The sequence below is a fragment of the Python bivittatus genome, unplaced genomic scaffold (assembly GCF_059951505.1).
Source record: "Python bivittatus isolate LINGU-HERP-01145 unplaced genomic scaffold, Pbiv_v1 ctg000970_np1212, whole genome shotgun sequence".
Lineage (NCBI taxonomy): Eukaryota > Metazoa > Chordata > Lepidosauria > Squamata > Pythonidae > Python > Python bivittatus.
Genome location: NW_028277121.1, coordinates 225,514 through 248,989, shown reverse-complemented (window position 1 = coordinate 248,989; position 23,476 = coordinate 225,514). Strand labels below are relative to the sequence as shown.

The window sequence follows — 23,476 nt, the reverse complement described above, 5'->3', positions numbered from 1 at the left end:
TTAAGACGGGCGGACTTCAACTCCCAGAATTCCCCAGCCAGCTTTGCTGGCTGGGGAATTCTGGGAGTTGAAGTCCGCCCGTCTTAAAGTTGCCAAGGTTGAGGAACCCTGCAATAGGGGACAGCAAAGAGCTAAAGAAAACGCAAACTATTTGTGACAATCTAGTGGTCATCCTTATTAATGTCACAGGCCAGATATGGTACTCCAAACACTTTCAGTGAAATTTCAGACTTGAATGTGAAAATAATGCTTTCAAACAAAGCTGGCTCAAGACATTTGAGCTGAAATTAATACTGCACACTGTGATTTTTTTTCTTTAAAAAAAGGAACAATAAATTGATAATTTTCTGTCTTCTATTTCCCAAACACCCACCTCTCTCAAAGTTCTGGTTTCTCCCAAGCCAAGGGTTTAACCACAATAGAAGTCCCACTGGAAATTTCCCCAATAAAGCTGCAAATAAAGTTTGCTTCCAAAGTTTTTCTGGAAGTTAGGCCTGCAAGTTATCATGTTTGAAACTCTGGCATAGCAATACACAAACAGACACACATACACCTCTCTTCTGTTTGTTGGGCTGGGGTGTTTATAGCAACCTTTATGGGTTTGGTGGGGTTTTCTTTTCTTTTCTTTTTTAACAGAGCCTGCCAAGCATAATTTAGGTCAACGCAAACAGGAGTATGGGAGGCACCTTTTCCAAGAACCTTCTTAATAAGGCAGCATCTGACAGGAGAAATCTAGTTCAAAGGACTTACGAGCAAGGCGGATGGATGAACACAGCCAGATCTTTGCCTAACATCTCTGAAGTTTCAATGTTTTATGGCCGTGATTAGAACAATTTGTGTCTACTAGATACCATCAAAAGCTGTGCTGATAGAGGGCAATAAACCAGAAAGGTGGAAGAAAAATCAAAACTAGTCGTGTCTGCAGAAGGTATCGAGTTCTGCCAACTTTTCAAGCATTTCAGTCCATTCATTCAGTATCTTCAGACATACCAAGAAATTTCAATTGCGTCATTTTCTTTGGGGGTTCCAGGACCTCGGTTGAACGTTGTTCTTTTTCTCCTGCTCCACTCAACTCTGGAATCCAGCTAGCAGGCACATCAGAAAATAAACTTTATGATGATGTCAAAGAGGTTTGGAATTTGGGGTCAAAGTTGAGATGGGAAAGGTTAGTCCCAGGGTGTGTATGGCAGGCTGAGGAGGGACAGTGCATAGAGAATAGAGCGAAGCAGACAGGCTGATAACCAAGAAGACGCATCATAGAGCCATGAGAGTAAAAAAGTAAAAGCCTTCTTTGAATCAAATTTGACACAGGTATGTCCATGTACTTTTTCTGGCAGCAGTATTGAAGTAGTTTTCCATTAACATCTTCCAGAATTTTTGTTTTAACTTTCTAGTCTAGCTACTGTGTAATCACGGGAACTACAGAATGAAGGGAGATCTAAGCATTCCTTTCTCAGCTACAGTCACACCTCCCCACCACAACGTTGCAGCCTTTAGCATTCTATGTTTTTATGAAAAGCCGTGGGTCACGGATTCCTGCATTGAGCAGAGAACCGGACTTGACGGCTTCTTCCAATTCCATGACTCTAAGCAATCATTCTACGGGACTTTTCTTCCTAAGGCGAATTGCTGTGCTCCAGTATCTATCTTTCTATCTTTCCATCTATCCATTCATTTTACTGAGATAGGGGCAGGACAGAGAAAACTGAAGCCTCCTTGCCCCAGGATCTGTGGTGCTGGTGTATAAAATAACACCACTACATAATTAGAAATCACAAAGTTAACCTCATGGGGTAGTTAGGCTGCAAATTAGTTAGATCCCAACCAAGATACATAAAAATGAGGAAATGATACCTTCTCAGCCATTAATTTGCTCCCATTATGCTGTGGCATGCCCACTAAAGAGCACTTTCTCATAAGAGCTTTGTACCACTGCCTCAACAGCACTGCGCTGGGTGATCCTGGGCTGCTATCTCCATTCATCAACTGAGCTGATTAATTTCTGGCTGAGCTTGGGTGCATCTCTAACTGCCCCTGAACAATTTGCATTCCAAAATGCCACCCCTCTAGAGGATCGCAGGCGGGCGTCTCACATCACCTGCCTACCAGATTCGAGCCATCCTCACTTTCTTTCCATGGGGTTTCCTCTGGTAGCATGTTGCAGAGATGTGATTCTTTCACAGGTGTTTGCAAAAACAGAAGGGATGGCACCATGGTGACTTAGCTGCCCTCCCATAGCAATCACTCAGATTTGGAGGTGGGGGATGTTGCCTACAGCTTACAAGAAAAACATAGATAATGGCTACAGGCTGCCAACGTTGAATGACTCAGTGTGCTGTTTTCAGGGTTCCTTGGATTGCAGCAGTGAAGATGGGTCACCTTCAGATCAGTATGGGTTAGTGCAAGCAGAAAGGGTAGTGAAAGTCTACCAAGGCAGCAGTTTTCAACCTGGAACCTCCAGATGTGTTTGAAGTACAATTGCCAGAATCTTCAAGGAACTTTGGCCTTACAATTCTGTTGCCCCCGGGCAGTACAGGCTGGAAGGTCTGTAAGAAGAAAGAAAAATACTCATTAACATTTTAATCTGCCTAAAGCCCTAACACCAGCACCACCCTTCTCCACATAAAGCACCTTTGCTAATCCTGCACCAATTTAGTGCTTGGGATCAGCTTTGAAACTAAACCTGGAAAATATCTAGTTTGCCTGTCTAGTTCCTAGGACATCCTTTACATTTATGTCTGCCTCCTTCACTCATACATGTACCAACTCCTCTTGGAGCGATTCTTTGACTCTCACTCAGAGTTGTCGCTAACCAACCTTTTTGATTGTTGTGAGCCACCCAGAGTTGATGGGAGTCGGGTGGCATACAAGTTTAATAAATTATTATTGTTGGCCACACAGTCAGCCAGATGTTTAGACTGAATTTGGCATTTTTATCCCATCAAGTCCTTCCCAAGGACCTGGGATAGCAGATGTTGTTTGATGGTGTTAAAGGTATCGCCGCAGGATGTAAGCTGTTCCAAGTAAAGTTGCCTTTTGCAATTGACTGATGGTGATTTTGTCAATGCCGATGGTCTTCAAGCGGTGCTCCAGATGTTTTGGGATTGCACCCAAGGTGCTTATTACTATTGGTACTATCTCTGCTTTCTTTTGCCACAGTCATTCTATTTCTATTTGCAGGTCTTTGTATTTTGTGATGTTCTCCAGTTCTTCCTCTTCTGTTCTGCTGTCTCCAGGTATTGCAGTGTCCGCTATCCAGACTTTTTTTTGTCTTTCTTATCAACAGTCTGGGGTGTTGTGTCTTTGTCTGCTAGTTTGTGTGTGTTGTGTGGTAGGTGCTTGTCTGTTTGAAGTCTAAAGTCCCAGAGCACTTTAGCTTCTTCATTTTCTATTACTTTGTCTGTTTTGTGGTCTCACCAGTTCCTGCTTGCAGGCAAATGGTATTTCTTGCAGATATTCCAATGCACCGTTGTTGCTACTTTGTCATGCCATTGTTTGTAGTCCGTCTGTGCGATCTTCTTACAGCAGCTGACTAGGTGGTCCACTGTTTCTTCAGCTTCTTTGCAGAAGTGACATTTGCTGTCTGTTGCTGTCTTCTTGGTTCTGGCTTTGTATGTATTTGTTCTTAAGGCTTGGTCTTGTGCAGCCAGAATTAGCCCCTCTGTCTCTCTCTTCAACTTTCCTCCTCTTAGCCATTGCCAGGTCTTGTTGTTATCTGCTTTGCCTGCTAGTTTTTTTGTGCACTGGCCATGTAATACTTTGCTCTGCCACGTCTCTTTTCTATTCTTTGTTTGGTCTTTCTCGTAGGCCAGTTTGGTCTCTTCAGTATTCAGTAAGCCTTCATGGTGTACTAGCTTCAGTGCATCTTCTTCACTGTCCTTCAGATATTCTTCCAATGCCTTTTTTTCTTCTTCAACTGTCTGGTGTACTTGCGACATTCCATGCCCACCTGTGCTCCTTGGTAAGTAAAGTCTATTAACTTTGCTGGGTGGGTGAAGAGCATGATTCATTGTCATTATTTTTCTTCCTATCTAGGGATTTTAGTTCAGCTTGAGTCCAGTTCACTATTCCAGCTGGGTATCTAATGACTGGAATTGCTCAGGTGTTAATCGCCTTGATGGTATTTCCTCCACTGAGTTTGGACTTTAAGATCGTCTTCACTCTCATGATGTACTCACAACTAACCTTCTTCTTGACTTCAATGTGCTTGGTGTTGTCAGCTTGAAGGATGCCCAGGTATTTGTAGTGATCTTCTTCATCCAGTTTCTTGATGTTATTTCCATAGGGCATCTTGATTCTTCAGTTTTCACTATTTTTCCCCTGTTGATGGCACATTTGTCCAGTCCAAACTCCACTGGAATACCTTGGTTGTATATTTGTACAGTGTTGAGCAGTGATTCTATTTCAGATGGTGATCGTCCATGTAAAGGAGATGGGATAGCCTGGCAGATGTTTTTGATGTTTGATAGCCAGGGCCTGACTTGTTCAGTATTGTTGACAGAGGAATCAATGCAGTGACAAACAGTAATGGCGATAGTGAGTCTCCTTGAAAGATTCCTCTCTTGATATTAACCTCTCCCAGCCTATCATTGACCAGCAACTGTGCCTTCCATTGTGCCAATGACCTTTGCACAAAGCTTCTGATGCTTCTACTGACTTCTGTTATTTCTACGCACTTGATTATCCAATCATGTGGCAGGGAGTCGAATGCCTTCCTGTAATCAATCCAAACTTCGTTCAAGTTGGTCTTGTAGTTTTCCAAAATCATCTTGTCAATTAAGAGCTGATCTTTTATTCCTTTGCTGTTTGGGCGGTTTCCTTTCTGCTCAGATGGAAAGAGCTTGTTTTCAACTAGATGCTGTTGGACTGCATCAGCTACCACACCAGTTAGCAATTTGAAAGTTCTTGGGAAGCAGGTAGTTGCCTGGTGTTGCCCCTTTTGTTGGATCTTTCATTATTAGGTAGGTTTTGCCAGATGCTAACTAATCTTCAGTTTCACCTCCTTGCAGAATGTTGTTAAACTGCTTCACAATGAGTGGGTGCAGACCACTTAGATGTCTCAACCAAAGACCATGCAGTTCATCTTCATCTGGTGCTGACCAATTCTTTATCTTCCTTGCCCTTTTCTCCATCATTTCTACAAGTTCTTTCATTTCAGCTTCTTTTTTACTCTTATCCACCTCCCTTATCCAAGCTGCATTCCTGTTGTATTTCTTTGGGTTGTCCTATAGCTGCGCCCAGAACTGCACTGTTTCTTCTTTGTCAGATGTCCACTGGTTCATTGCAGTCTCTTCATTAATGGATTGGTAGAAATGTTTCTGATTTGACTGAAATTGGAGAGTCTGCCTATACAGTAGTGTGCAATTTGAGCTTCGTAACTGCTGATCTTTTTTAGCTATGGCTGTTATTTGCTGCTTTATTATTTCCAGTGCTTCTTTTACCTTCCTTGTTTCTAGGTGATATTTCTTGATCAGGTATTCTTTGGTCTTCTTGTTCTTCAGCTTCTTTTCTTTCATCTGTTCTAGCTTGCTTGCATTTGATCTTAACATACTGATTTTATTTTCCAACCTGATCTTCCATTTTGGTGGTGCACTGTTTGGCTTTTTCTCTTGTTTGTTGATTTTCTATCCAAGGCATTCAGTTAGAACTGCAGCTGTGCTGTACATCAGTTGGTTTGTTTCTTGCAGTGAGCTGCTGCTTATATTTGATATTACAGTATTGGCATCTTTTAATACTTGTGCTAGCTTTTTCTTTGTAACAAGCTTCAATGCAGGCAACCTTATTCTGTTATTTTTGTGCTGTTCTAGATGCTCAGTTACTCTTTGTTTCAGTTCCTCTTGTTTTTGAGTTAGAGGGCTTTGTTCTTTCTGAAGAGAAGGCAGAGGGGAGGGTGCCGGGTTTGGGAACAAAAACGATTCAGTAGCTCTGCTGGCTTCCTCTACTGCCAACTTCCCCTGGTTTGCCTCTACAGTCTGAGCTACTTCTGGCAAGGCTTTGGTTTCTTTGCCCTGGGTAGACCTTTGCAGTTCTTCCAATTCTACTTCTGTGAATTCTTTATTTCATATTATAAATCAACATTGATGTGCTAGCCTCTGTTCTCTTATTTCTGATTCTGGATGTTGCTCTTTCCAGAACTGGTACATTCTTTTCAGATAGCCTCTTCACATTGGACTCAATTTGTAATAGCAGATCATTATTTCTTTGTTTTCAGTCTTTGTATATTTGTGACGGGTAAACAACTTTTCTTCCAGTAATCCTGCAGCTGCTGGCCCTGGTTGCTCAGCCAACAGTCCTGAGTCCTGTAACCCATTTGTCACCAGATGTCCAGAACTAGAACACCTAGCGTGGTCCTTATTGATCTGGGTGACGACTGATCTGGTATAGGTTTCTATAAATTACGTCTCACCATATTGTTTACGGGAGAGACACTCTTCATCTGGCTCCTCTGATGAGACCTATCCAGCATGGTTGAACCTCTGGCATAGCTCTCCTCCTCCTCCTCCTCCACAACTACGTTTATTATTATTTTTATTTTGTCTCTTACAGTAATACAAATGTGAAGACCAGCTTTTGAGGCCTGTTTATGTACTCCTGTGCTGTGCCTTCTGTTCAGCTGCCAGGTACAAATCCTGCTTGGACTTGTCCCTCCAGGAACTCCATGTTTTGGGATTGCTTTCTGTTGCAGGTTGATGCCAGGACAGCTTTAATGTGCACTGACATGTCCAAAGCAACCATAAGGGCTAGAAACCTGTTTAAACAATAGCAGCCAAGATGGTAAAATTCCATCTTTTGATATGATCTTCTAAGTTTGTATGTTCCAGCTTGGATAGAGGGAGATATTAGCTCAATAGTAGAGTATTGGCAGTCTAGCACTCTATAGATACTCTATTCATCTTCCTTGGCCATTTCTGTGCTGTCTTTCTATACTTGAAAACATTAAAAAAATGAGATCCTTATTAAGCCAGTACCATCCAGGTAGGTATATAACAAAAAGGAAGAATAAAGATTATATCCAAGCGGCAGCTTATTGTACACACAGCTTTCCTCTTCTCCAAAGTTCTTTTTTTTAATCTTTCCCATAATCCATTAACTATATTATCATCATCATCATTTAAAAAGGAGCAAAAAGATGGTGGGGTAATTACAGAAATGAAGTTATGAAAAAAGCATCAGTGATATATTAGCCATTTAGGTACAGTATATTGAAAGTTGGCTTGTCTTTTTTTTTTTTTTTTTAGTTCAACCCCAAAGCGATCCCAAAGAATCTTCCCACACAAGAACCTTCAAACACTGAATTCGCGCAGATCCTAAGAACCAGAAACAATGGTTTGGATTTGTTTGAAGGAATCTGGACAGGGTTCTGGAAGCCCCATTGCAGCTTACAGGCTGTGAATTCTCTACCTCTACTTAGCTGCCACTCTTGCACTTGAGTAGTGGCAAATTTTAATTTCTGCCTAGGGCATTTCCACAGAGATGTATTTTTGCAAGATTTTGCATACAGTGGTAGAGATCTGTTAAGAGCACAGAGAGATGGCTCCCTACCTTGTTAATATGAACACAAGGATCAATGATAGTTTTGACTGTTTCTCTCTTTTTAATAAGAGTCATAACCATTTGCACAATTTTTCATTAACAGGAAAAAGAGAGAAAAAAAGAGATTTTATTGATATGAAAGAGAACAAAACACAATAGATTCATTCTTCTGACCACAGGAGTTTGCCTGCTTGGCTCTTTGAAATTTAGGTTTAATTTCTGTACCTGCTATAGAGTTAGTATTACCATATATCTTACTTTTTCTTTGACAAGCTCTCAACTTTTTATACAGCAGGCAGATAGATAGTTCTTTTCAAGCTGAAAATAGCTGTACTTATTGCATCTGGCACATACAGTTCAGTGAGGATTTTGATTGCTCTGGGTTTTTTATAAAGAGCTGAACAACATTCTCAGTTGGAAGATTGGATGAAAAGAACCCATGATTTTAAAAATAGTGAATGTGAGAGAAAATAAAATAGCAGATTTGCCCAGCCCTAGCAAATGTGAAACTAAGGAACACACTGGTCTGTTTAGTGATCCTTCTAGAGTTGGTGGGAAGTTAGCTAACATATGCTTGAATGAAGTAATCCTGATTTTGGCTATGTGCCATCAAGTCATTGTTGACTCTTAGCAACCACATAGATGTTCTCCATGAGAAGTTATCCTACCTGTTCTATTCTGACGTAACACATAGGCTGCAAATAAATGTTGGCATCTATTCTGGTAATAAACCTAGTTTGCTGTCAGCGTTGGGAAAATAGAATTGCCACATACTTCTCAGTAATAATAATCAATGACCGCCAATGTGGTGTAGAAGTTAAGATGTTGGACCAATAGTGGGGAGACCCAAGTTCTAGTCCACCTACAGCCATGGAACCTCTCTGAGGGATTTTGGCCCAGTCCTTCCTTCTCAGCCCAATGTACCTTGCAAAATTGTCGTGAAGAAAAATAGGAGGAGGGAACACTATATACACTTCTTCGAGCTCTTGAATGAAAGGCAGCATGGAAATAAATTGTAATCTGCTCAGATGGGTTACAGATGTGTACATGGAGCAACATCACTCTTATGATATTGGGGTGAGGTTGTGGGGGGGGGTTAGGAAATACTCAAAACATCATACCTCATGCAGCGTTGGGAAAGTATAGTGTACTTCAACAATGAACATAGAGATCAGTTTGAACTTCAAGTTTGATTTTAAAAATGTAAGGATATAGTAAGTGTGGAGGGAAAAATGCCTTCTTATAGCAGAATTATTAAAGTAAGATCATAAAATCACATGCAGTGCCTGAGCACATTATCCCGATTCTACTTTCAAAGTCTTTTAACAGACAGGCAAAAGTTGCAGGCAAGAGAATGATATGGATTGCAGAATATGGCTGGCATGCAGGACACAACAATGCTACCTTTTATTTATGATCCTGAGATAAAATAGAGTTTTCTGTAGGGACAAAGTTTTAGGGTCAACTATTTCCTTTAACAGAAATTAAATTTGGTTCAACTGGCAAAGATAGCAGAAATCCATCTTTGATACAAAGGCAGATGCTGAGAACCACATTCTGCTCATGAGAAGTTTGAGCAGGTTAGCAAGAGCACTTTTTAAACACTTTAATCTTTGCAAGCAATAAAACATTAATTCAATCCAATTTGAGCAAGCCTTGTTGATCTTAGCGGGGACACCTGTGGTTTCATAAAGCCCTGTTTGAATTTAGGTAGGCTGCATGACTGTGATGGTAATTTCCAAATTCAAGAGTCAAATGTGGTAGAGTTTGAAATATGGCCCTGGTTGACAGACAGATATGTTTTATGGACTCATATAGTCTGATCCATGAATGTTAAATAGCAAAACTTGGTGGACAGAGGATGTGGTTCCACACTTTCCCTCCCCCAGCAATAAAAGGTTATGACAATAGCCACCTGATTACTTCTCAGAGGCAATGTGTATCCCAGTTTTCACCAAGGTTGTATGATTTGGCCACAATTGTGTGGATTGTAAAATCCATGAGTACAGATACCATCATGTGGAGACGCCAATGCCCTTCCTTCCTCCCTCCCTCCCTCCCTCCCTCCTCCCTTGTAAAAATAATATTATCCTTATTTTATTGGTTGGGAGATCTAGATACATTTCAACTCAATTGGCATTTTAGAGAGATTATTCTCCATGGATTTGACTTTTGTTAGCACTCACTTATGGTCATGTGTCTTGATGATGCTAGATAAACAAGTTGTATTTAAACCTAGTACTTTGTGGGTAGTCTAGCTGTCTATTTCAGAGACAGTGTCAGACCCATGAGGTGCCTTGAACAAAACCATCATTAATCCCAGGCAACATTTGTGTACTCTGTTTCTGGGTTGGGAAAGATGAGCTCTTCTGTAATAAGAAACATTTAAGCTGAAATAAGTCACACCGAACTCATAAAAAGCTTTACGTCTGAGCAGGCATGAGCAAGCATGCGTTTTAGTAGAACAAAACAGATAGGACATCCTAACCTTTGACAGTACATTGTAATATAAATATCTAATCGCAGTTTGTTTTTCTTTCTTAAATATAAGTTAGGCATAGCGCCCAAGTGAGTTGCCTGGTTACAATCTGGAGACTCTCCAGAGAAACCAGGAACGGCACACTCATGGCTCTTTGGTTTTCCCCCCACTTTGCTGCAAGCAGGATTCCTGCAGTTAGGGAGGAAAGCAGTCAACTGACCTCGGAAAAGGAAGAGAAGAGAGCTGGTACTGTAGTTTTCTTCTCTCCTGCTTCGTCTGTGGACCAAACCCAGATCAGTAGAAAGAGGGATTCCAGGTTTGGCAGTTTTGAAACCTAGTTATTGCCATCTCTGTTTGGAGGACTAGTCCAATTTCTAGAGGACTTAATATCCACCAACCTTGATGACTAGGTGTGCCACCTCCAGCCATGGTGGCTTTACAGACTGCTTTACACACTAAAGCATAGGAGTAACAACAGAAAGGAAGTTTGCCTTGATGTCCTGCTGGGGCCTCCTAGGTGCATTTGGTAAGCCATCAGATGAGATGAAATGCTAACTAGAGGGATTAGGCCTGATCTAGCAGAGCAGCTCTCTCCTTCTCCTTCTCCTTCTCCTTCTCCTTCTCCTTCTCCTTCTCCTTCTCCTTCTCCTTCTCCTTCTCCTCCTTCTCCTCCTTCTCGTTCTCCTCTTCCTCCTCCTCCTCGTTCTCCTCTTCCTCCTCCTTCTCCTCCTCTTTCATTAAATTTATATGCTGCCCAACTCCCAGTGACCCTGGTATGATGTTTAGTTTGGATGGCTACAGAGCAGTACCCTCTTTCAAAATAGTATGATTTTTTTTAAAAACAACAACACTGACATATCCTCAACTCCCAAAATTATCCTTATTTGTGGCCCCTTTTTTGGTACTGATCTTTTTGAAAGAGAAGAAAAGATCTATTCATGTAGATCTATGAATCCAGGTCAAGCTTTGTTTATGATGCAGATGATGAAAACAAGTGTTCATAGTTGTACACAAATGCTTTATGAGTGTCAATGATAAAAATAAAATTTTTAAAAAGTATTCATCTAAGGCAGTGTTGTCCAAACTTGGCCACTTTAAGATGAGTGGACTTCAACTCCCAGAATTCCCCAGCCAGCTGGCTGAGGAATTCTGGGAGTTGAAGTCCACTCATCTTAAAGTGGCCAAGTTTGGACAACACTGATCTAAGGGAAATGCAACCTCCCTTCTGAATAACTAGAACCAAGTTCAATAGTAACGATAGCCAGGGATGAAAGTTTTCAAGTGGTGTGCCCCTTTCAAAACGGAAGAGGATTTAGTTGTCCTAAATGGGCTCAGGACCAGGGGTGACCACAGGCAGGTTGGGAAGGCAAAAAGGTCAGGATGGCATCCACAACCCTAGAATTGAAGTCCCGCCTCTTTTTTATGTGCATCACACATGCGACACATGCAAAAAAGCGGTGGAAGTTCAATCACACAGTTGCAGAAGTGTCCACCCTTCAAGGTAGACCAGACTAGGAAGCCAAAGCTATGCAGGCTAATGTTATTTTTATTATAAGGTTATAGTAACAGAATCTTGCAAGTCTGAATGGGCTTCCCATCCTCCTCCCTTTATCTTTGTGAGAACTAGGGAGGGTCTTGTCTGAGATGTTTTCTCAGGTTACAATTCTGCTCTGGACTCAGGGTTCTTTTATCTCACTGTTGTCTTGGTAGTGGGTCTTCCTCCTGTCCCTCAAGGCCATTCCCTTGTCAAGAGGGACAATCTTGACTTTTTTATTTGCCCCCCCCCATCCTCAGAATGGATGCCCCTGCTCAAGACTATACCCTTAGAAAAAGTTATCTCACGCTCCCTAACCAGCAAAGCTCTTCTTGAATGAAATGATGTCAGAATGCTCACTACAGTCAACTTTATAAATAATGCATGATTTCAACTTTGCCTAATTAGATTGCAATGAAATTAATTAAGAATCAAAGAGAACTATTATTTTCAGATGCAAGCAAAAAACTTCCTTTAGGGCTTCAGGGCAAAACAAAACAAAAGAAAAATATCATGGGGTTTTTTGGGATTCATGATCACAAATGCAGAATGTTTGGAGCTGTCAAGGATTTTCCAGGGTTGTCTAGCTTTCTAAAAATCTGGCTGCAGAGGGAATATTTCTGTGATCTGCAGATTCAATTTGAAAACTCAGTTTTCAGATATTTACTGCAGCTTGAATTTAACAACCAAATTTTGGTTGGTAATACTGCATACTAAGGCTAGAACTCTATGCCCATAGTGATCCTTGCTGAACTCAACTGGATTAACTTCTGAGCATCTATGTAGAATTATAGGGTGAATTGTTTATTTTTAAAATGACGAATTGTTTATGACATTCACCCCTTGAAGTTACTTGTACATTTAGTAATGGTTGCAAAGATGTCTATTTGCTTGATGTGTGCTGCTTTTTAAACACATCATTTCACTCTGTGGTGTTATTTGAGTTTCTGATTGGTAGAAAACAGCCGTAATAAAACTATTAAGTTGTGTTCAGTAGTGATTGGCAGCACCTCGCAGCTCTTCACTTATGTCTGAAGCTAATCAGGGTTGCTCCTGATGCATACTTGGAGAAGAAACCACCTGGAAGTTCCAGGGCTATAACCTTGACCAGAAAAGGAAAAGGAAAAGGAAAAACCATATCTAATTTCAAATACTTAGGAGGGACGTGATATGATACCGCCGAACTGTATTCACACCAAATTCACTTGCATTCTTCCTTAATAAAACTCTTGTCACGGCCCCTGCCCTTTGGAACATCATCCCCCTGGAGATCAGATGGGCCTCAACCCAACTGGCTTTATGTAATGCTTCAAAGATGTGGCTTTGCTATTGGGCGTGGGGACTCGGGTGTGTAGTACAGGCTGTGTTATTATTGTTGATGGGTATTAGGATACCTCAGCTACGGATTGTGTCATATGGTTTATATGTATATCTTTTTATATTGTTCTACATTATTTTATACTTTTGTTTTGTATTGTTTCGTATTGTTTTGTATTGTTTTTTTGTTTTTGTTTTTTTGTTGAGCTGCCCAGAGTTATATATGTGAGATGGGCAGTTATATAAAATGAAATAATGAATGAATAAATACAATCTTATCTGTGTTTGTCTGAGTGCTACCAGTCAACATTTTTTTTTTTAGCAAAATGAGAGTCTTAAACTAAGACAGGAAAATGTTAACAACTAATAAATAACTTCATGAAGCTTTATCAGTCCATCACAACAGTCCTGTGAACCTGTTAATAATCCTTGTTTTGTTTTCATCTTTTATTTTCTCTGCACATATCTTGTAAAGCTTCCTTATGGAAATCAACCATTGACTTTTTAAAAAAAAAATTAAAGACTTATAGAGCTTTAAATGGTTAAAGTGTAACAGAACTAAATTGAGCAATCAAGAGTAACCCAATGCTTTTCTTTTGTAATTAAAATTAAACTGATTGCAAACTTTGAGGAACTGGGCATTCTTTGATGAGGGATGATGGGGCACCACCTCCCTAAAGCAGCCCCAAATAAACTGGATGGCATCTCAGGAGCTTTGCCTTCTCCTCATTCTTGCTTTCTGAAGCATGCCAGAAAGACCTGGCTCTGTATGGCGTATTCCTTACTGGCTGTGTAATCCTGACCTGGCCTGCACATCTGGATATTTTTAAAGAGCCCTTAAGGAGCAGTGCATTGTTGAATAGGAGCAAGAAGAGGATCGCGGCGGAAAAGGTGAACAGACAACTGGAGAAGCAAATGGTCCAGAATGCAATCTATGGCAGACATTCAAGTACAGTCCTGAATGGAACATCTGTAGGATGATGTTTAAGTACTCTAGCAAATCCTACTTTCTCTCTCTCTGAGAAATTCTTTCTTCTTTAGAAAAAGATTTTTTTTTCTGCCTTCACACAATTAAAAAACAATGCTAGAGTTGATGGTAGGAGGTTGTGCTCCTCTTATGCACAAGAGGAGAGGGAACCAAGGGGGGAGGTCTTTTTTCCCCCCTCTTCCTCTTATTAAACATACCCCATGTGTACTCAGAGGGATGAGTAGCTTTTTTCCTACAGCCTTAAAGTGAACATCACTTTCAGGAATGGTCGGGCATCTACACAGTTTTGCACAGTCCAAGAATACCTGCAAATGCCCTTAAATTATTTGATGAAAATAATTCCTGGGCTATGAAAATAATTTGCTTGTCTCTAGGTGTTGCTCTGGAAAGTAACTGGGTTTGAATGGCTCGGTTCATGGAGTCCTTGCTGCCACAACACCTCTCCCTACGCTTCGTACTGAGGCATTTCAGATGGCATGACTCAGCTTTTGTCTTCATGCCACGGAGAGCTGCTTTGGCTTCAGAACAGTGCTTCATGAGCTGGGGTTGGGTGCCCCCTTTCTCCCCAGTCCTTTGTTTCACTCCAGATGCTATTGGTTCAAGTACCTTTATTATTTACTTTTTGCATTTTTAAAAAAATCCTTTTAGTTGGGTGGTGGTGGTGGTGGAAGGTTTCTAGGATAACAGATGACATAGCCAGTCAGTTCCTGCTTTCAGGTTTACAGTCCAAAGAAGATGAGATACAAGGAAAAATGAATGGGGAAGGTAGGCAGGAAGCTTGTTGTCTTGGCCCAGCCAGGTATCCTCCAGGAAGGGACATGTCTCTCTAAGAAAGCACCTGGCATGGTATTTTATTCATGTTTTTTTTGACCTGCCCACATTTTTGATCTTGTACCTTTCTGGGCCAACGCCTCATGTAGCCATGTAAATCTGTTAAAGAGGAGCTTCTCCTACCCATTATGGAGACAAACTTTTAGCCAATGGCAGCAGTACAATCAAATCTCGCCCTATTGACCCCTTTTATTAAGAAGCAGAAGGTGATTCACCCACTTTTAAGTCCCACTGATTTCAATCTGCACAATATGTACCTTAATTGTCTGATTCCATAGACACTTCCACGAGCTGTGTGAGGAACATATATTTAAGTCATGGCACACAAATTAAGTAACGAAGCAATCAGAGTACTTAGGAATTCAAATATATGTACATGTTGACATGCCTTCTGAAATCAGCAGAACTCCATAGGTAGAAGTTAGTTTTTTACCTGATCTGGATTCTGCCATATCTTGGCAATGTATTTATCCTTTCATTTTCAACAGGACAAAATGCTGAAGTCATGTTAATAAAGTTATGACACCACAGGGAAAACAACATGTAGCCTAATCCTATAACTACCTCTAAAGTAAGCCCCATTTCATTGTAATACTTTAGTAGCTGCCCTAGAAATATACTATGGATAGCCCAGAAAAACCAGGTGTCTGCTCTTTCCTGAAGTCGAAGCCAAAATGGTCATGGAGGGAAATCCCAGCACCTGGGAGGAGGGGTGTGCCTGGAGAGGCCAAAGTAGACAACAGAAGCTGGGCAGATTCCAAAGCTGCATCATCAACTGCATCATTAATGATGGACCATGCTAGACCACATTGACAGCAAAAATGGTGTCAGGAGAAGAGGGAAAACACTTCATTAAACCTGGAGTAACCAAGGACAACTCTAAATTGCTTTGGCTATGGGATGGGGTTGAGATGAAGGCAAAATCATAAGGACATAGCAGAAAAATGATAATTAAATATGGCATTTACTCTTTAAAATTGTATCACCGTTGACTTCAGTCTCCCTGACTTCAACCAGTTATAAGCTTGGCTGGCAGAAGGATACAAGCCATTGCTGTTGGAGGAAGGGGAGTGAAGGGGGAAAAAAATGAAATAAAACGTTTGGCAAGGAAAGCATGTCGAGGCAGTTTCCCATACCTGTTTTCTTCCTCTGCATTGTCTGCTGAATTTTTATGTGCAGCTTATTAAAATGTGACAGTTGTAATTGACACCTGTTGCTGTCGCAGCCTGTTCAAAAGTGTGCTCCATGCTTTTCTTCTTTTCAGGTGGGGACATGGGGTGGAGTTGGAGGCACCATTGCTTCTGACCCGATCAACCAGATTAGCTGGAATTATTTCAACAGGGCGTAGCTGCCTGAACTGGTGAAGAATTCCAGAGTAAAGGCCCCAAGTCATATCGTTTATTGTTCAATGCTTGACCCAAGTTCAGATGCTTTGCACTGGATGAGCCTATTTCTGCCACACCCTTGTTCGTGGGTCTCCACCCCAAAGCAGAGAGATCACTGAATGGATAAAGGAACTTGCTGAAAACGTATCTGATTTAGGCAGTTGTTCATAATTAAGCCAATGAGTTCCTAAGTCCTGGTGGCCCACCACAATTCCTTTATCGAACCAGAAAGTGTCATACCTGAATGCATAATATTGGTCATTTTAAATAGCAGATTAACTGCAAAAGTGCTCCCCAAACTAATCTACAATTAGCAATTGTTTAGGAATAAACCAAGTCTGAATATTGAAGTAATTAACTAAAAGAGCAGAGGAACACATGGAGGGTTGCAGTCCTCTTTCTTTTTTCAATAATTTACACAAACTTATACGAATCATCAGTAAAAAGTAGTTAGCTGCTGAAACAATCAGAACAAAATAGGGACACAATTATTCGTCATTGGAACTGCTGCTTTTATTTGTCCGGCTAGTCAACAAATTGCTAATCCCTTCTGCTGCTTTCCATCAGATGCCTGACAAGCCACTATTTCTATAGATCCCAGACAAGCAAAGAATCAGGAGGTTTATCAAGCCCTGAGAAATCACTGCGTTTAAGTGCACAGCTACAACTGGTTTCCTGAGTAACAGTGGCTCAGACCTAGGTCACTGAAGTGATAATTGCCAGTTTGAAATTACATTAGTTTTATCTGAGCAAAAAGCTTTCTTTTCGTGATGGGAGGTGAAGGGATGCGTGCTAAATCACAAAGCACCGGAAGGTCTAAGGGCCGTACTCAGCAACAGCACATGGCGAGCGGCTGCATTCTCTGAGCTCAGCTACTGGCCAGCTCCATAGGAAACCTGTAACAGGCCACAATAATGTCAAAATGCGACATGTTTATCATTGTGTCATCACGCAGATGGCATCATTAGATCATTTGCATCATAACATGGATGAATCATGTCATTTGTGCAATGACATCATGATGTATATGTCATCACACGTTACCCATCTCATGGAGGCCTGTGGCTGGCTCAGTCTGAGCAATGAATGGCTGAAGGAGATCACTGTCCTGTTTACAAACCTGTAGGCAGTGTTCTGCTCAAAGTATTTGAGATCCACAGAGAGTAAAAACAGTCTGGAGAAATTGAGCTTTGTTGACAAATGGGGAGGTGGGGAGGCATGGCAGACCTCCTTAGCCTTTTCAGCAAACTACAATTCCCAGGGTTCCTTAAGTGAAGCCAGGACTTGTACACAGAGGATCCAATGCTTTCATCAACATCCTTGTACATCCGGATAATCTTACAGAGGAGATGTATGCAGAGATGATCTTATTGCACCCAAGAAACAAAGCTGAGCCAAACTAAATAATCCCCATCTGTAAACTGAGTACTTCTGATTTTCTTCTTAGCTTCTATTCTAGGGAGCTCCCTTTCCTTCCGCTGCATCATTTTTCATTGCTGGGTTCCTGTGAAACCAATTTTTCTTCCACAGCTGATCTGGACTCACACTTGCCACTCAGCTCACCCTTTCTGGGTCCCTTCCTACTTAATCCCACTCCGCCAACACCTTTTTATACCCAAGAAACCTAGCATGTATTTCTAGCCTGGGACCAAGGGTCCATTCCAAATGCCTCTCGAACTTTAGCTAAGACATTTAGCCTTTCCAGCTGGGAGTGACAGGAATGGCCCTCTGGTGTGATCAACCACTGCATGATTGTTCCCAAACCAACAAAGTACCTGGTTCCTTTGGCTCTAGGTGGATTGTGGTAAGCTCAAAGTGGTATGAAATAAACACAAAGCCACAATTAAATGGTGTGTGCTACAGAATAAAGGAGAGGAATTCTACACTCTTCTATTACACCACAGGTAACTGGAGTGGATTTCTTATTCCTGAAAATCCCTCATTAAGAATACTGCCTGTAATTGGTCCAGACCAGCCTTTTCTAAGAGAGCAGGCACCCAAGACAAAATTGCCACAGATTTTGAATGAAATACGTATGAGCAAAATGGCTAGGATGGAGGGTCATGGAAATAGAGAGGGAATTCTAATAATGAACTCCACTGCGTGGTCAGTAATTGGATCTTCGGTTGACGTGAATGATTAACCCTTCAGAGCTTCCCATGTTTATCATGCATTTCCTGCCCAGAAACTTTGCAGCAAAGTTCCAGATGCATTGGGTTACATCTGGAGAATCACGTTTAATACCGAGGGTGGTATAAAAGCAGTGTCCCCTTGATTTCCAGAGGGAAAGACAGGATGTAATTCTAACACATTATTCATTAATTTCATTTTTCTGTCGTATTTTTTTAAAGAGCTGGAGTATTTTGTTTTCAGCACCCTGCCACAAGGAATAGAGGTACTGTATATACTGAGTGATCTGACGTTTCCAAACAATTGCCAAAAATATCTTCATGAAAAATTCATTATAGATATTAGTAGCTAACTATGGCCAGATTAAGTAAGAGGAGCACAACATTCTGTGTTCTTCTGGAACAGGCGTGGTTCACCAGGTTCCAGGGCTATTTTAGGGTTAACCTCCCTCTAACATTACAAGCAACTTCCTGGGCTGGAAGATTTCCTTCCAGAAAACTAGCAAACCATCCTTGGAAACAAAAAAGAACAGGGAGCTCAGCAGAGAACTAAATTTAGTCTCAGTGGATGAAAAGTTCTCTGTCCTAAAGAGACTCAGTGCCCAACATAAAGCTAAATCTAGGAACAACCTCCAAACGGGGACTTGATCCTACAGCCCTCAAAGACTTCCCACCAGGCTTCCATGAACCCATGAACTTTCAACTCCCTGTTTGTTGTTGTCTGATGACATGTGAATTTATTTGCCCAAAGAGAGACACACATTATCTGCAGCCATCCGTTCCACTTTTCTACTGCCTTGCTTTGGTTTTAAGTAAAAATGTGAAACCGAAAAAGGATGTGATCTGCCTATGGATGGTCTTTCACCCCAGATGACCTATCCTGACGGAAAACAGTTCTGTGTGATGTTTATAGAGTAAGCTTTAAAAGGATGGTCCATGAGAAATGGAGAAAACATCCTCTCACATTAGTTTTACTAATTACTTTGGCTTCTCCATTATTTTTGGTAATATATTAATTTTTAAATTGAGACGTGCTATTAGCATTCATTTTACATCCAAACAAACCACCAGGATGGATTTGTTTGCTAGTTGTTTTAAAAACACATTCATCTCCTACGTATGTGGATTATCATCATCATCATCATCATCATCATCATCATTATTAGCACAACTAAAATACATGCCTACAAGATGAGTAGCTGCCCCCCCCCCAGATCTTTCAGGCTAGATCTAAGAAAATTGAGGAAAAAAAAGAGAGCCAGTTTGGTCTAGTAGTGAAGGCCTCAGGCTAGAAAGCAGGAGATGGTGAGTTCTAGTCCCGCCTCAGGCATGAAAGCCGGCTGGCTGACTTTGGGCCAGTCACCCTCACTAAGCCCAACCCAATTCACAGGGTTGTTGTTGTGGGGAAAATAGGAGGCAAGAGTAGTAGGCATGTTCACCACCTTGAGTTACTTATAAAAATAATAAAGGCGGGATAAAAAAAAACTTTAAAAAAGTTCCTGGATGGAGAGCGTTCCTCACGGTTGCACATGTCTTGGTCACTTCCTGGTTGGACTCTTGCAATGCACTCTATGTGGGGCTGCCTTTGAAGACCATCTCAAAGCTATAACTGGTCCAGAATGCAGCAGAAGCAGTGATAGGCAAGTCTCTCTATGCCCATGTAACATCTCTGCTATGCAAAGTTGCAATGGCTACCAGTTGGCTCCTGGTACAATTCAGGGTATTGATTATTACCTGTAAGCCCTACATGGCATATCTATTTGATGGATCGCCTGTCTCCCATAGTGCCTGCCCATCCTCTTCACTTTTGCAGGTTTCTCTTACTTCAGGTCCCATCAATCAAATAAATGCCATCTATGCCAGTTTCGGCCCAACAGATCAGAGCTGGTAGGAAGAAACCACTGCAACTCCCACGCTTCCAGGACATCGGGTGTCGGGGGGAAGCCGAGGTGAAGAGGCCCTGCTTTTCTGTTGCAGCGCCAACATTGTGGAATAGTCATTCTGGAGAGCCTTGCCCTAATTGGATTTGATGTTGCCATCTTTTTATTTTCTTTGCATTTTTGCATTATTGGTGTGCTTTCATTTTTGTGTGGGGCTTGTTTTATATTGTATTTTTTTCTTTGGGAGCCACCAAGAGTCATTTTGTTTGAGGTGGCATAGAAATATGAAATCAATCAATCAGTCTAGTGGGACCCAGGAAGTGAGCCTTCTCTGTCACTGCACCTGCCCCTTGGAACAACATCTGCCTTGAAAATCCATGTGGCCTCCACCTTGCCTGCCTTTGAGCAGTCTTTCAAAAACTGGTTTTTCTCCAGGGTTGAGGTGTTGTGTTGAAGAGTTGGGTGAGTTTTCTGGTAGTTGGAGGTGATGCTGAGGTGTGTGATGTTTTTGTGGTTTCCCTTATATTGTTGTGTTGTCTTATGTGTAATGTTACACTGTTAATCTTGTGAAGCTGCTTGGAGTTGTTTTGGAGTTTAGATGTTTAATAAATAAGCAAAAATTTTGGATTAATTGATTGCGCTCACCATCAAATCAGAATGATGGGTATTAAAACAGCATTCATACCATATTATACAGAATTTTCTTCCAAGGAATTGAATTGTGGAAGTTATTTTGTTCAACTATACTGAAACAGCTGCCAGTGCTGGAATGTATAAAATCTTTATGGATCCAATAGGAGAGAATGGTTGTATGTGTGGGAGTGCTATAATTTCTAGACCCCACGTTACAGTCTCTCCTGTGATCTTCATTCAATGTCACAACACTCTTTAGGTCCATAGATCCAGAACTAGCAAAAGAATCCACGACAGCAGTCCTGCATAACACACTCAACCTAGCCAAAGACACTAAGATTGAAATACCCAAAATTAGGGACCTCATCAACCTCTGCCTCACTACTTACTTTCAGTTTGATGGACAAATATACCAACAAATCAGAGGAACGCCCATGAGATCACCACTCTTAGGACTGATAGCAGAGATTGTAATGCAGTGTGTAGAAACTATAGCACTCCTACACATACAACCAAAAGTATGGATCTGGTATGTAGATGACACCTTCATCGTGATAAAAAAGGAGAACTAGAGAAGATACATGAAACAATCAACAAAATCTTCATAGGAATAAAATTCACAAGGGAAAAAGAAAACAACACACTACCCTTCCTGGATATTCTTGTCAGCAGAGGAAACGACAGCAAATTAGAAATGCAAATCTATCAAAAAACAGCCCACACTAACCAAGCGCTCCATTACCAAAGTAACAACCCAACCTCCCACAAGAGGAGCTGTGTAAGAATATTATTCAGACAAGTACAAATGTACTGCAGCAACCCAGAACAGCAGAAAAAGGAAACAGACCGCCTATACAACATCTCCCAACAAAATGGATACCCACAGAACTTTAGCAAAAAGCGCCTGACCACTCAACCCATTATAGCACATCCAACACAAGCTATGAAAAGGATAACACTGCCATATGTCAGAAATGTCTCGGAAACAACCAACCGACTATTACAACCACACGGCATCACCATAGCACACAAACCAACTTAAGCCCTCCAAAACATCTTAAGTAAACCAAAAGACCCAGTAGCCCAAGAAGGAAAAACAGGAGTCATCTATAACATACACTGTAAGGACTGTAACAAACACTATGTAGGACAGACAGACAGAAGACTAGCAGAGCACATCCATGAACACCAGCTAGCAGTGAGAAAACATGATAAAAACTCCTTAATCTCACAACACATGGACAGACTCAACCACACTATTCAGACAAGGCAGCAATCAACAGACACATAGAGATAAACAGCATCTACATACCATTCAAAAGAGACAACAGAAAAGAAAACAAAATACCAGAACTTATCCTCACCGGCAATCATCACCCAGATAAGCAGAGATTACCACAGGCACACAATCAAGCAGTGAACAATACCCTAATCAAGGAACTACCAGAGGAGCAAAAGAAAACCCCCACCCCCACCAGCACTGGCAGGGCATGCCACAGTATATAAACAGAGAGCAAATCCCATCCCATTCCAGCACTGAAGATGTTACCTAGCCAGGTAATGAAACGTTTGCAAGAAAACAACCAAGCTCAGAGAATCCCAAGGACTCCACAGTTCAACCCTGAGCTACACATATTCTATTGGAAGCACATAACTTCTTAAAATTCCTGTTTGGTTCTGATCACTGACTTACCAGGCTAGACATACTTCTGGAAGCCATCTGTTCTTCTCACACAGAGGTATTTGCCATTTCCTTCCTTGTCTATCTCTTCTTTTCATGCTGCTTTCCATCTTCTACCACACCCATTAATTCCAAATGCTGCTTATCCACCTGATTCTGGCCATCTAATTCCTGTCTTCCTTGGTTGTTTGTTTCATAAAAACAGGCACCTCACACTGTCTTCCTCTAACAGGAACAGAAAGTGACTGACAAAAATCAGCTGACATGGCTTGTTTTTTCCAAATCCTTGCTTGCTACTTCCTCGTTTGGGGTAGATACAATGGTAAACAACCACTTGCAACCTCCTTCAATCTCCATGAAAAGACTCACCAGTTTGCCAGTTCATAGGAAAGCAATTAAAAAGAAAATAAAGAAATGCGCTTTTGAGATAAATTGGTTTTAGGTGGGAAATAATTAAACCGCCATCACTTCTTCTCATTAAATCTTGCTAAAGAGGCTCTTTGAGGATTCTGCTTGGAAAAGAATCCCTTCTGATTTTAGACCAAAGAGTCATGCAGCAAAGTTCTTCACTTACTGTAAAGGAGAGCATATCAAAGCCTAATCCATGTCATCTCCAATGAAAAGAATCAAGGATCAAGGGTGACAAAGAACATTTGCCCTGTCTAGTGTCACTAATGCCAAACACAGAAGATGTATTCGGCAATGGTCAAAGAAGCAGAAAACAGGAGAGTAATAGATTGTATTCCAAGTGGTGTGGATCCCAGGGCTTCCAAAGCTGTCTGGTTGGGCTAAATCTTGTCAATCAATAGCAGCACAAAGTAACATGACCATGTTAGCTATGGTTCATTTTCCATTGAGCTGCTATTCATTGAGAACTGGCCACACCAAAGGCCTTATTCCATAATAAGACTCATTTCTGAGTAGACCTGTATGTTTCCCAAAGATTCCGCTTGCCATCAGTCATGCCTACATCTGCCAGCTCTGAAACTGTAAGCGTCTGAATTGCTGGGAGTTCAATGAGGTTCCAAGCTGTAACTCAGGTTTGGATGCCATGCATACCCAGATTTTTTGTAAAGATAACCCTGG

General features: G+C 41.2%; 1 long non-coding RNA gene across 1 annotated transcript; it reads right to left on the bottom strand.

Annotated features, from left to right (window-relative positions):
* Nucleotides 1–354: 354 nt before the first annotated feature.
* On the bottom strand, nucleotides 355–22,587 carry LOC148213653 (uncharacterized). Its single transcript, XR_015794173.1, has 3 exons — nucleotides 22,403–22,587; nucleotides 2,449–2,546; nucleotides 355–1,085 (listed from the first exon to the last, which is right to left on the bottom strand). It is a non-coding gene; the product is annotated as an uncharacterized LOC148213653 (long non-coding RNA).
* Between the last annotated feature and the right edge of the window lie 889 nt (nucleotides 22,588–23,476).